Genomic DNA, 12,706 nt, shown 5'->3' with positions numbered 1-12,706 from the left:
GTCAATGACATTCAGTTTCGAGTATGCCAGACACGCTCTTCGGAAATTTGCCTTCTAATCAGATTTTAAGCTGGCTCAACTTTTGAATTTTCAAGGCGAATCGATACGGAATGTTTGCGGGATTAGTTATGGTTAATTAAAAGAATTGTTTGCTTACACAAGCAAGAAGTTTGGAATGAATTGAAAATGATTTAAATTCAAAATGTTTGTTTTAGTTGAAATTTTGGATTAAGTGCTTGTTATCTTATATTAATAAATAACAACAGTTGATCAATTTCATTCCTTTAAATATCTACCGAATTAGGAACGAGTAACTATTGAGGTATTGAACTAATAATGAAAAAAAAATCACTTGAAATTTAACATTAACTATTTAGGTATTTGGTGTTTGTAGAGTATGCACGACATATTATTTAAGGTATTTCACCTCTTATGCAGTACTCATTCATACTTCATTCAGGTGGGTAGTGTTGTAAAGTGTCTTGTATGGAATGCCAGCAATTTTCTTCTGCTCAGATACATGAAATATAATACATAATTGCATTTCATATTATCTGTGTGAACCTGGAACATTTTGGCATAAATGCTTTCCATCAAGAGATGTTTTTCTCAACCCACACGGCAGACGTTGTGAAACGGAATGGGTTGATAGGATGCACACTGTCGGTACATAATCACGAAGCATTAAATACTACAGCAGAGGGAGAACCCTGATATCTATTTCCGATGTGCGCTGTTTGGAATCAGGAAAATGTGGAATCTATTTTTCTATCTATTTTTGGCATCCACATCATCATCATCATCACCATTATAATCGGGGCACGTGTGTCACCACCTGCATCTATCGTTAAGTGATGTGTGTGCAAACTATAAGCTTATTATGCAAAGAAACATATTCTGAGTGGCTGCATATGGCACATTTTGAAGGTAAAAAAAAGGAAATTTGTGTTTCAGAATACTTTTGCAAATGTGGCTCGATCCATCTACCAACCCGAGCAAAGTTGGCTAACAAAATGATAACAAGTTGTGTTATCGGATGACAAGCATTTGATAACATAGTTTGTTTTTATTTTGGATGAATAAGCAGGCAACATAACAAACGCGATAACAAAAGTTTATACTAAAGATATAATATAAATATCTCATTATGTTGTCATTTGAAACACATTGATAACAAGTTTTGTTATCCAGCCAATTTTACTCATTGATAACTCATTATGTTATCAATTAGTTATAAAGATCGAATTATGATAACAAACATTTGACGTCATTCACCCGTCGGTGGCATCCTCGATCTGACAGCTCAAAATTCGTTGATAACAAGAGTCTTCGTATTGATAACAAAAAATAGCAAAATGATATCATGATGTACATCTTGTTATGTTATGCGGTTGTTATTCGACTTTGCTCGGGAAAATACTCGTTATTTCGAATAGAAATTATAATGCACTTTTGCTCATAAAATTATCAACCAACAATAATAGTGATGCTCTTTCCAGAATTTTATCCAATTTATCAAAGTGACAACAACTTACTCAATCACTTACATCTTTTGGGAACGTGTAAAAGTTTAACACCTTCGTCGAGTAAAACTTTTCATTGAACAATCAAGTTTTATCATTCTTTCAAAAATCTAACTTGCTTCCAATAATTCGTCGATCAGCGAATCCTTAAGCAATAACGATTGCAGATAGAACTTCGCTCCTAAATCCGGAAGTTTAAACCCGGAAGTTCAAGCGAAAAACTCCCAGGATCAACACTGGAATGAGGTAACTATCCCAACTGTATGCGTAAACAATGAACCGATGAATCATTCATCGTTTCTTTTGTGGACTGGAGAAGACGGGGGTGGTTTTATATTGTAGAATTCTTTGTGATGATAGCCATGGTGCACGTTGGCGTTTCAGGAAGGGGCATTTCGCTTTATCCAATGATTTTTTTGTGTATGAAATGCTATCAGCTTACAAACAACCTTTAAATAATGTCTCGCTTTTTGGAGGGGTGAGAAAATAATATTTTCAGGAAACCGTTACAATACATACGTAGTTTTTGTAGTCTTTAAAAAAAAGGATGAACTGAGGCGTGTATCAGTGGGTTTGACAAAGTCAAAATTATTACTTAATTATTTTTCAATCATTATAAAATGTTTGAAAGCAATCGTGAAGACCAATTTTGGATTCAAGTTATACTTTTGAATAAGTAAGTAAGTAAGTAGGTAAGTAAGTTACACTTTGAATGTGATTTCATTAATACACTTTTTATTTCAAAAATAAAACTACTTCTTCTTCTTCATCTTCTTCTTCTTCTACTTGGCATCATGCTCTTCAGCTTAGTGTTTATTAACTGAGAGCTTTTTTAGCAAAAACTCTCATTTTTGCATGTGTATATTGTGTGGCAGTCACTATCATACTCTATACACAAAGAAGGCAAGAAATCTCCATTACGAAAATATCCTGCAATGACCGGGAGTCGAACCCAGAAAACTACAGCGTGGTTTGGCTTTGTAGGCATGAACGTTACCACTAGGCTAAGGAAGGTCCCATAACTAATTGGATTATTCTACAAATTAAAAAGTTAGCAAGAGTTGGTCTTGAAGTTATTCGGAAATTCCTCCATGAAAACTTTAAAGGTGTATACTTTTAAGCATTTTGAAGAGCTCTTTGGAGTATTTGTCTCTTTAGTTTCTTCAAAGAATCCTATGAGTAAATTTAACCAGCGGTTTAGGGGTGAGACTCGGTACGTTGAAACTGGCCAAGAACTCAAGTAAAACGCGGTTCTTTGGCTTCAAACTTTACATTCTTTTCTAAACTCATTGGTATGTTTAGATTCTGGGTGTGGAGTGTGAAACGATGTGGTTGACAGGAAGTGGAGTACGTGAGAATTGTCCGGCACGCTCTTCGAGCTAGGATGCCTACATATATCGGCTGAGCGATGGTTGAGGTGGGAATGATGGTACCCTGGAGCGCTTCCGAACGTCTTGGGTGTCGGAGGGCTTTCCACGTCGGTATGGTCCTCTGGGTAACTTCTGGGGACACTTGGATGCTCTTGGTGGCTTGTGGTATACCACCCGGGGGTATGGCAAGGCGTAATGCACCTTTAATAATAGGCTACTGGGCGACGCGATAACGGCTGATCCAAACTATAAAATATTAATCCGTACCTGATTCAACTATTATATTATACAAAAATAGTTTTTCTAAACCGAACAAGAATTTCTTACTGATTTCACAGGGCGTATGGGTTTTCTTCTGGCGAACTGGTTGTTTTGAGGTTCCAAATGGAAAGAGTTCGCTCTACTCATGGTTCGAACCTATAGCTTATCCCTCTTTGCACTTTCCTTCTTTTTCTCCTTTCCCTTTTTGATACCTAAGGATTTTTTTGAAGTTATGGTACATTTCTGAAGAAAACCGAAAAACAATTAGAATAGTGCAACCAGGGTTGCGATGGATCTTCTTCGTGAACAATGATCGACGCATCTTCGCGATCCAACATTCGCCAAAATTTATTTTTCATTTTTGCGTCACGAAGAGCATCGCAAAAAGCGAACAGATGCAACGCCGAAGAAGCCAAATGAACATACCGATAAGTGGTTCGTGAAGCCTTTCCACTCGTAGGATTCATTTATCCACGCTCTGTTCATTCTCGTGATTCGCAAGGTTGCTTCTTCTCTTAATGTCAAGCAAACACTCCACGCTAAGCCAGCCCCACGTAGCGCATGTGTTAAAACTACACAGAAAGAGGCAATCAATGCAGAACTGGCTGACTGAGTGAAAATTCTGGGTAGGTCGCTCTCATTCTGTGAGTTACCGACGTTTTGGCCTTCGGCTGTCCGGGATCGATGGAAACGGAACTGTCAATGATATCCCGCGTGGCAGCAAACAGTTGGCCGTTGGTAAGATGGGGAGTTTTCTGAGATGTTTTCTAGAGAAAAGCCGAAAGATGGTCGGGAAAGTTTTTTCCCCATTTGCTTCCGCTTCGGCTATTCAAATGGAAAAAATCTCTGAAAATCTTTAAAATTGGAATGTTTTTTTTTTGCACAAAACTGTGTACAGCCCCTTTGCACAGAAACTGTGCTGCACTAAAAGAGGCCAATTTTGTGCGCTCGGCACTCATTTTTGAGCGAAGCAAGTTTAGCGTGATTGTTGCAAGCCCGCATGAAGATGATCGAAATGAATATTTTCCTGTTCTTCGCGAAGAGCAGGCAGCGTGGATCGTACCGTTCACATTATCGAGCGATGGAAAATCACCCGATGATAGCGTCGGGAGAAACAGCGATCCGACAATGAAACACGAACGAATGAAGCGCCCGAACGGTTGTTTGTGTTTATTCGCAGATTCTGTTTTGATGCCTACGAAAATTCATCGTGCCTCGCGTTTCCGATCGTTGTTCAGCAACATTGAGTGCAACTTTACTTTGCGCATGAATTTGATCACCTATTTAAAGAACAGATAGAAAATCAAGAAATCAATACAACTCCTTTAAAGCACTAGAAAATCCAAGAATATGAAAAATAAATAACTATTTGAAGAGAGACTCGATCCCAGATCGACAATTGACAGGCTGTTGATAATTATTTTATATTTCTGAAAAATATTTGTAGGAGAAGGTTTCAACCGTGATTGTTTTGTATTATTTTTGTTTTATGGCTGTATCGGTCATGCGATTCAAAGGTAAAGGGATTCTATAGAAGTAAATGATGGAAACGAATAGGTGAATAGGCGTCGCAAGGGTGCGACAAGATTGAAATCTAATGAGGTGGTGAAAATTGAGCAAGTAATTTTCAAGTCAGTAAGGTTTGAAGCGTCCTGTATTTTGCTTAGCTTCTCTACTGGAAAAGGGTTGGCTCAAAACTTTGAGCTTTGCTACCTGTATTGTATTGATAAGTAAATTTTACACCTACTTGGACTGCTTCAGTCATAGTGGTGATTTTGAACCTTGCATCAATCATTAGATTCAATTGAATTCAATTCAATATCACTTGAAGTGGGTACATTTAAAAATTTGCTGTTAGAATTTTCGGTAGACGAAGAGGTGGAGTAGATGTATCCTGTGGCGGCAGGATTTTTTTTCATTTGATTTGAAACAAGTAGAATGGGTACTCATAGTACGAATAGAGGAGGAGTTCAAATTACTTGCTACGATATCGGCAAAGGATTTTCCGTGGGTAGATACATTCGAAATTGAAAGATTCGCGAAGGGCAAGCCCGAAAATTGGACTTGTGATTGTCTCCGCAATTCGAGCATATAAATTTGGCGGTATCTTCCTTCACTGGACAGACGTCCTTGGCGTGAGAAGAACCTCCGTAAATCATGCAATTAGCATCCATGCGGCAATTTTTTGTACCATGACCCCACTTTTGGCACCGACAGCACTGAGTGGGGTTCTGGTAATTTCCTCCAGGTTTCTGGAATTGTTCCCATGTCACATGGACATCGAATATAAGTTTGCTTTTCTAAAGCTTCACTATTATTTGGTTCTTTTTTGTTAAAGTGAACTAAATAATATTCTTTAGAAAGCCATTTCCAAACAATGCCAAATTGTTTTTTTTTTCATAATGATCACTTGGACTGGGGAAAATCCAAGTAAATCATTTATTCCATTTTTGATTTCTTCAGGTGACTTATAGTCACTTGAGAGACCTTTCAAGACGACTTTGAACAAACGTTCAGTTTTGTCGTCATATGTAAAAAATTTGTTCTCCTTCTTTTCAAGAAGTTTGTGAAGAAGTTCGCAATCTTTAAGAGTTTCCGGCAAAACGCGACAGTCTCCTTTCTTTGAGATTTGGAAGGAAACCTTAATTCCCCTAATGGAGTTCAAGATCTCCTGCTTAAATCCCCAAATTCGGAACAACTGACCACGATAGGCGGCACGCTTTGCTTTCTCATTTGAATCAAAGAGCTTGGGCTAGAGGCTGCTTCGATTTGGTGTTCGGAAAATTTGTCTAGAGCATCGAACTGATTAATCATTTCAATACAATTATTCATTTCACCCTTGGAAGAAAGTTCGCATTCCGGAGAAACGTCCTTTCTCAAATTCATTTTTCCTTACAAGTCCAACTACGTCCGTGTACAGGAACTGTTTAAAAGTTATTTTTGCGACCGAATAAACAAGCTTCGCATGAAAGCACACGAAGCAGGAAAATGTGTATCGGTGGATGGGTAAACTTTGGCCATTTTCCAAAGCACTTTACGATCAACTCGATGGAGCGACATTTTGCCTTCGTTAAAGTTGTGAATGAAAGTCACTCGAAAAAGTAAGACCATCATCAATCATTGACAACGGTGACAGGAAGATATGTTTTGAATAAAAAAATTGTTCAGGAAACTGTGTGATCCGCTCGAAAAAAAAAACCCGAATCGATAGTTCCGTATTGTACATGTAAACTGCAACAGGAACAGCTTGTGTTTGATTTCATTTGAGGATTATCACTTCAATAGCTTCTCACTTTGCTTTGTTGCTGAAGCGGACCGTCCACTTCCAGTTCCACATCATCCGACAAGTTAGAGAAATTTCTTCCCAACAAAAGTCCAGCAACATAAAATGAATCTGGACAAAAAATAGAAACTCTTGCTTGTTCCGGAAACGATGGCCAAGTAGCAGTGGAAGCAACAACTCTAGCAGCAGAATTGAATGTGTGTGATCAAGCTAAAAGCCGGATATAAAGGCTGGGGACTAGTTGATTCCACTATGAGTGTTTGTTGGTTGACTGCTTCTTACACTATAGATGGGAACATGGCCCAAAACGCTTCGATGGGGTAAAATAGACCGATTAGTAGAGCCCCTCCCAGAAGGGTTTTATTTGTATTCTGTCAAAAGTTGTCAACATGTGTTCAAGAGTGCCCCTTACAATCATCGGAGATAAACTCAACGATTTTCCTTCAATGTACCGATGATATTTGTCAATTTTTTACTTTTTTGTCTAAATCTTAAGCTTTTTTCGATTTTTTCTTCGGTTTTAAGCTTTTTTGAGCACGATTAGTGAAAGTCTTTCACTAGATGGGCTACAGATGTAGTGCAACGAATGAAAGTTGACCTATTCGAATGGCATTTTACTTAACCCATTTATTCATTTTTTAACCAGTTTTTCGATACGATTAAAAACTGTGAAAAAGCTCAAATATAAGAAATGTCTTCTTGGTGATAGCGAGTAAATTTTATATAGTGTCTGTTAGCACTCTGAAATGTCTTAAAATGTAGCATTTTGTTCCACCTTACCCGACATAGCTGGAAGGAAGCCATGAACAAAGCTCTTGTTCATTTCTCATGCAGCCGATGAGATGGAAAAGCATATGCTTGCTGCTTTTATTCTCGATTGCTAAGCAACAGTGACACTACCCGGATCGATGGCTAAAGACCATAATGGTGTATCGCTACTGGTTTACTCTTCTTCTGTCTTCAATTATTGTCGAAGCAATTCAAATTGCAACTGCCACAGGCATAGAAATTGGCATGAATAATTGCAGTATGATGGCCATTGTTGAGTGGCTCCTTATGAATAAGATTAGTTTTAATTGAACACATGCCATGCCATGGATTTGTTGTAAAATGAATAATATAATGAAAGCCTTAGAGAGCTCCCACCAACTTTTACAGTAACCGAATCAGCTTAAAGCTAGAATTTATTAAATTATAAGGATTACAATTACGAACATTTCTTTTTAGGTTACATACATAATTTGGTTTGAGGATATATCTTGCATAATAATTCATTTCACTTGTAACATCTGCATGTATTTTCCTGTGATTATGACTTTTAGGAATATTAAATTTCAATAGCTTTTACTAACTTACTGTGATAGCTGGTGTGATAATTAGTTTAGTTTAGTTCATTTTAATTTATATTAAGAAGTAGCTGTAAGTAGATTTATAGATATCGGTAAATAAGATCAATTATTAAATCACACTATCTCAAATTACACTAGCATGGCTTTGCACCTCACTACTATTCATTCTAGTGCTCAGTATATTTCTCTCTTACTAATTCTATGTCATATCTCTCCGTCAAATTCAGTTCAATGCAATGTCATCACTGGGCAGTGTTGGTAGCAACAACAACATTGCAAGTATCCTGGGTATACAGTTTTTTTTTCTGATGTTTCATCGTAAACAGCTGGCTTTCCTCTTTCAAATTATGTGTATCGTAATAGGTTATTACGCAACTGATTTCGTTTGCGGTGACTTAATTTGCAACACTAGATCATTATGTAACTTATTTTATTTGCGTTACGAATCAACACAAAGTTTGTATGTGCAAATTGCAAAGGCAACCAAAAGTTTAACTTTTGGGATGGAGAAACATAGAAGTAGATGGAGTACCCTGTACCTTTTAACCCCGCCTCTAAATGCTTATCTTGACAGATACGCGTATTTCGACTACCACTTGCAGTCTTCTTCAGTGTCAGTTACTCGTATCCACTCCATTAGTGGACTGACACTGAAGAAAACTGCAAGTGGTAGTTGAAATACGCGTATCTGTCAAGATAAGCATTTAGGGGCGGAATCAAAAAATGCAGGGTACTCCATCTTCTTTTAAGTTTCTCTATTGAGATTCTGCTCAGAGGATTCGAATACATTAATATGACTTTTGGGATGATTCTCCGACATTACCCGGAAGGACCATTTGCCGGAAATTTATTTTTCTACAATGAGACTGAAAAATATTTGGAATAACCACCGAAGGTTATGGACAAGGGAGGCTCTTCCTTCAAAATATGAAAGCTTCGAAGAGAAGTCTTAGATTTCTTCATACTTGATATGTCCATCTGCACTATCTTCAAATATTTGCATTTCATAGATTTTTCACCCTTCTCTTAAAAATAAGCTGTACTTTCATTTTATATATACCGCTTGACATTGCTGAACTGGCTTACTACTACAACAATTATGAATAAAAGAGTAAAGATTAGCATCCCCCGTTGCGGGATGCGTTGAGCTTCTTCTACACTCCGTCTCCTCCAGGCGGCGTTTTTTCTCCCGAAAGAGGCGGGTCTGCTGTTGCCGTTTTCGTATATAGTGTTCCACGTTGCTGCAGCATGACCGCCCGCGCTGCATTCTTCTCCTCGTCGAACCAATCGTTCCGCCGACTCCGTCCCACGTACCCGACGTTGCTCTCAGCTGCATCGTTGATGGCTGCTTTTACTGTTCTCCAGCAGTCCTCAAGAGGAACTTCGTCCAGCTCACCCTCTTCCGGTAATGCAGCCTCGAGGTGCTGCGCGTATGTCGCTGCGACATTTGGTTGCTTAAGCCGCTCTTGGTCATACCGGGGTGGCCGTCGGTACCGTACGTTGTTAACGACGGAGAGTTTTGGACGCAGTTTAACCATCACCAGATAGTGGTCAGATTCGATGTTAGCGCCACGATAGGTCCTGACGTCGATAATGTCGGAGAAGTGCCGTCCATCAATCAGAACGTGGTCGATTTGCGATTCTGTCTGCTGTGGTGATCTCCAGGTGTATCGGTATGGAAGGCTGTGCTGGAAGTAGGTGCTACGAATGGCCATATTCTTTCGGCAAAATCAATTAGTCGTAGGCTGTCAGCTGGTGGGCGCTGAACTTTCCAATAGTCGGTCTGAATTCCTCCTCCTGGTCAACCTGAGCGTTTAGATCTCCTATGACGATTTTGACGTCGTGGCATGGGCAGCTGTCGTACTCGCGTTAAAAGCGTCTTATCTTCATCAGTGCTTCCGGACTGAAGGCTGTGCACGTTTAGTATGCTGAAGTTGAAGAACCGGCCTTTGAGCCTCAACTTGCACATTCTCTTATGATCGGCCACCACCCGGTCACGCGCCTCTGCATATCGCCCATCTCTATAAAAAGCTGTTCCCAGCTCATGTGTGTTGCCGCAGCTCTGGTAAATGGTTTGGTTACCTCTGAACGTTCGCACCATTGAACCCTTCCAACACGCCGAGTACGCGGTCCTTCAGCACGTCGGCGATTGTGCCTGTGCTCCCGATAAAGTTGAGAGATTTACAGTTTCACGTACTGAGCTTCCAATCGCTAGTCCCTTTACGTTGCTGTGATCTTTGCCGATTGTCCCGGTTCGTATTCTCTCGTTGATTTTTCGTTGCTTGATTTTTTTACGGCTGGCTTGCAGGGCCTGACACTCGGACGATAATCTGCCGCCCCTGACATGCGGAACAGACGCTGTTGTGAGCCGCTCCTAACATGAGCTCATGGTTTACAGAAGCAAAAGCAACGACCAGAGTTCCCACCCGATCTTCCCTAAGGTTACTCGTACCCCGGCCAGTACCACGAGGAGGTAGGGATAGGAGTTGCTGAGCACGACGATAAGGACCACACAAAGGGGTCTATTTTATTCTTACAGGTACTCGATGTGCCAATGGTACGCCATGCCCAGCCATTTACCGTGCCAATACTATGCGATACGATGAATCTACAGGGATCGAACCCTATGTTCCAGAAAATCCTTCAGGTCATCTTTTATTGGGCGGTATGAATAAAAATGTAGTAAAGTTGAGTTTACTACATTATCAGTAGTAAACGCTATATGTGAAACACGAGTGGAACATGTTTGTGTCATTTCTCTTTCTACACTTTTAGAACATACTACAAACAACACGTTGCTATGAATAAAGGTAGCATTTAGTATAAAGCTACTGGTAGTTAGCTTCAGAGGTTGCTACTCATGCTTTGCGATTGTTGAAATGAATGGTATAATTGAAATTTGAGTAAATATCCTGGGAAAATGAGGTCAGCTTTGATATTTCGAAAGACATTTTGAGATTTCCGTACAAATTTTGATATTTCGGAAAGAATTTTCAATTCCGGTAAGGAATTTTGAATTTATTTGAGAGATCTTGTATTGGTAAGTCCTAACTGGGATAGAGCCTGATTCTCAGCTTAGTGTTCTTATGAATACTTACACAGTTTTAAACTGAGAGCTTTCAATGTCAATTGACCATTTTGCATGTGAATATCGTGTGGCAGGTACGAAGATACTCATTACGATATTTTTGTTCAATCTGGCATTACGTATGTTGTTTCTTAGGAATTCTCGGATGTCGGATGGATTTCAGCTAATTATAAAGTAATTCTTAATTTTTTGTGAGATTTCTGACATCCCAGATTCTCTGATGTTCTTTAGAATTCTGAAATACCTATAGTAATTCAGGGTTTCCGATAGGCATTCTAGATTTGTTATAACAATTCTGGGATTCTTTTGGGAATATTATAAATCCGGTATTTGATCTGGCCATTAATCTTTTGAAATTATTCGGGTATCTTTAAGATGATATTTCTGTAAGAATCTCTGAGATTTCAGTGAGATTCCTGCAAACTCTGGTCCGAATCTTTGGAATTCTTGTAAACCCTATCGATCCCTATGATTTCCAGTTCCGTTGGGATTTCAGAGGAAATCTTCAACTGTAGTATAAACCTTTGAGTGTCTGAGTGTAAAAATGAAAGAGAAAATCCTTAATTCAACCACTATTGTGAGAATTTATATTCATATTTTCACATGATTTGTCGTGTGAATAAGCGTCAAATTTGGCATGTATGCATGATTTTATTGGTTTTAAGTGTCACTCTGAATGGAATCTTCTTTACGTGCAGCATCACTCTGCACTCTGAAAAGAATTTTCTTAACGTGCAGTATCAGTCACTGCTCATGTTCGAAAGTAGTAGGTACTGTAGTAAACTTTGTGGATTTTGTTTTTGAGCAGATGCTACATGTAGTAAAGTTCAACGCTTTTTATTCATACCACCCATTGTCATATCTAAGGTGTAAATATTTTTGGCAGCTCTTCACAACATACCACGAACTCTTTCGACATATTCTGAGTTATCAAAGTCTAGACTTCAACGTACTGCAACTTCTAAATCAGCTGCCAGTTCTACATCCATGAGGGTTATTTGGCACCAGTCGTCCAAAAAGGCAAACATTTCTATCCCGTTCACCTCAATCGTCTTGGCAGGTAACGGAAAAGGCAGAATTCATGTGTGGAATGATGATTCTGCTGGGAAACATTTCCTACGGGATTTTCTATTCCTCTGATTTGATTGTTTTAAAACTTTGCTACAACACGCAAATGCAGCAAAACGTGATGATGCAACCGACAACCGTCGAATCCACATACCTTTCTAGAGCGACAAGGCCACTTCCTATGCGGCACCAAGGAGTTTCTGCGTAAGCTACTGAAACGCAACGCTTTCCACCTTCCATCCACGTCTAGAACTGTGAACTGTGGACACTCAGCTAGTTTTTGTTCCTCGTTTGAGCAGTACCCGACTAGACGGAAGAAACAAGTTTATAACAGAATATGTTCCCCTGATATGATTTTTTTATATCACCGGTTGTTATAAAACATGTACCGTTAGTAGTTAAAATAACAAAAATTCTAACAAAATTTGCACCAAATTAAACTAAAATATAACAAAACCTGTTACAATTATATCAAAATTATTACAGAATGTGTTGCAAGGATGTTACAAAATAACAAAATTATTGCAAACTATGTTACTGTTTATGACATCAGATGTTATTTGCAACAAACTTGAAAAAGGGATGTCAAAAATATAACAAATGTTGTTATAAATGTGTTACTAATAATATAACAAGTTGAGAACAAAGCCATCTTGATAACAAAATTTTAACACATCTGTTATTTTTAACAGCTCCTGATAGGAATGTGTTATAATTTTGTTATGTGGTTCTGGTCGGGTACCAACAACACTTCTTCACTCCTT

This window comes from Aedes aegypti, chromosome 2 (assembly GCF_002204515.2).
Source record: "Aedes aegypti strain LVP_AGWG chromosome 2, AaegL5.0 Primary Assembly, whole genome shotgun sequence".
Classification (NCBI taxonomy): domain Eukaryota; kingdom Metazoa; phylum Arthropoda; class Insecta; order Diptera; family Culicidae; genus Aedes; species Aedes aegypti.
Note: the sequence above shows the minus strand (reverse complement) of the source record.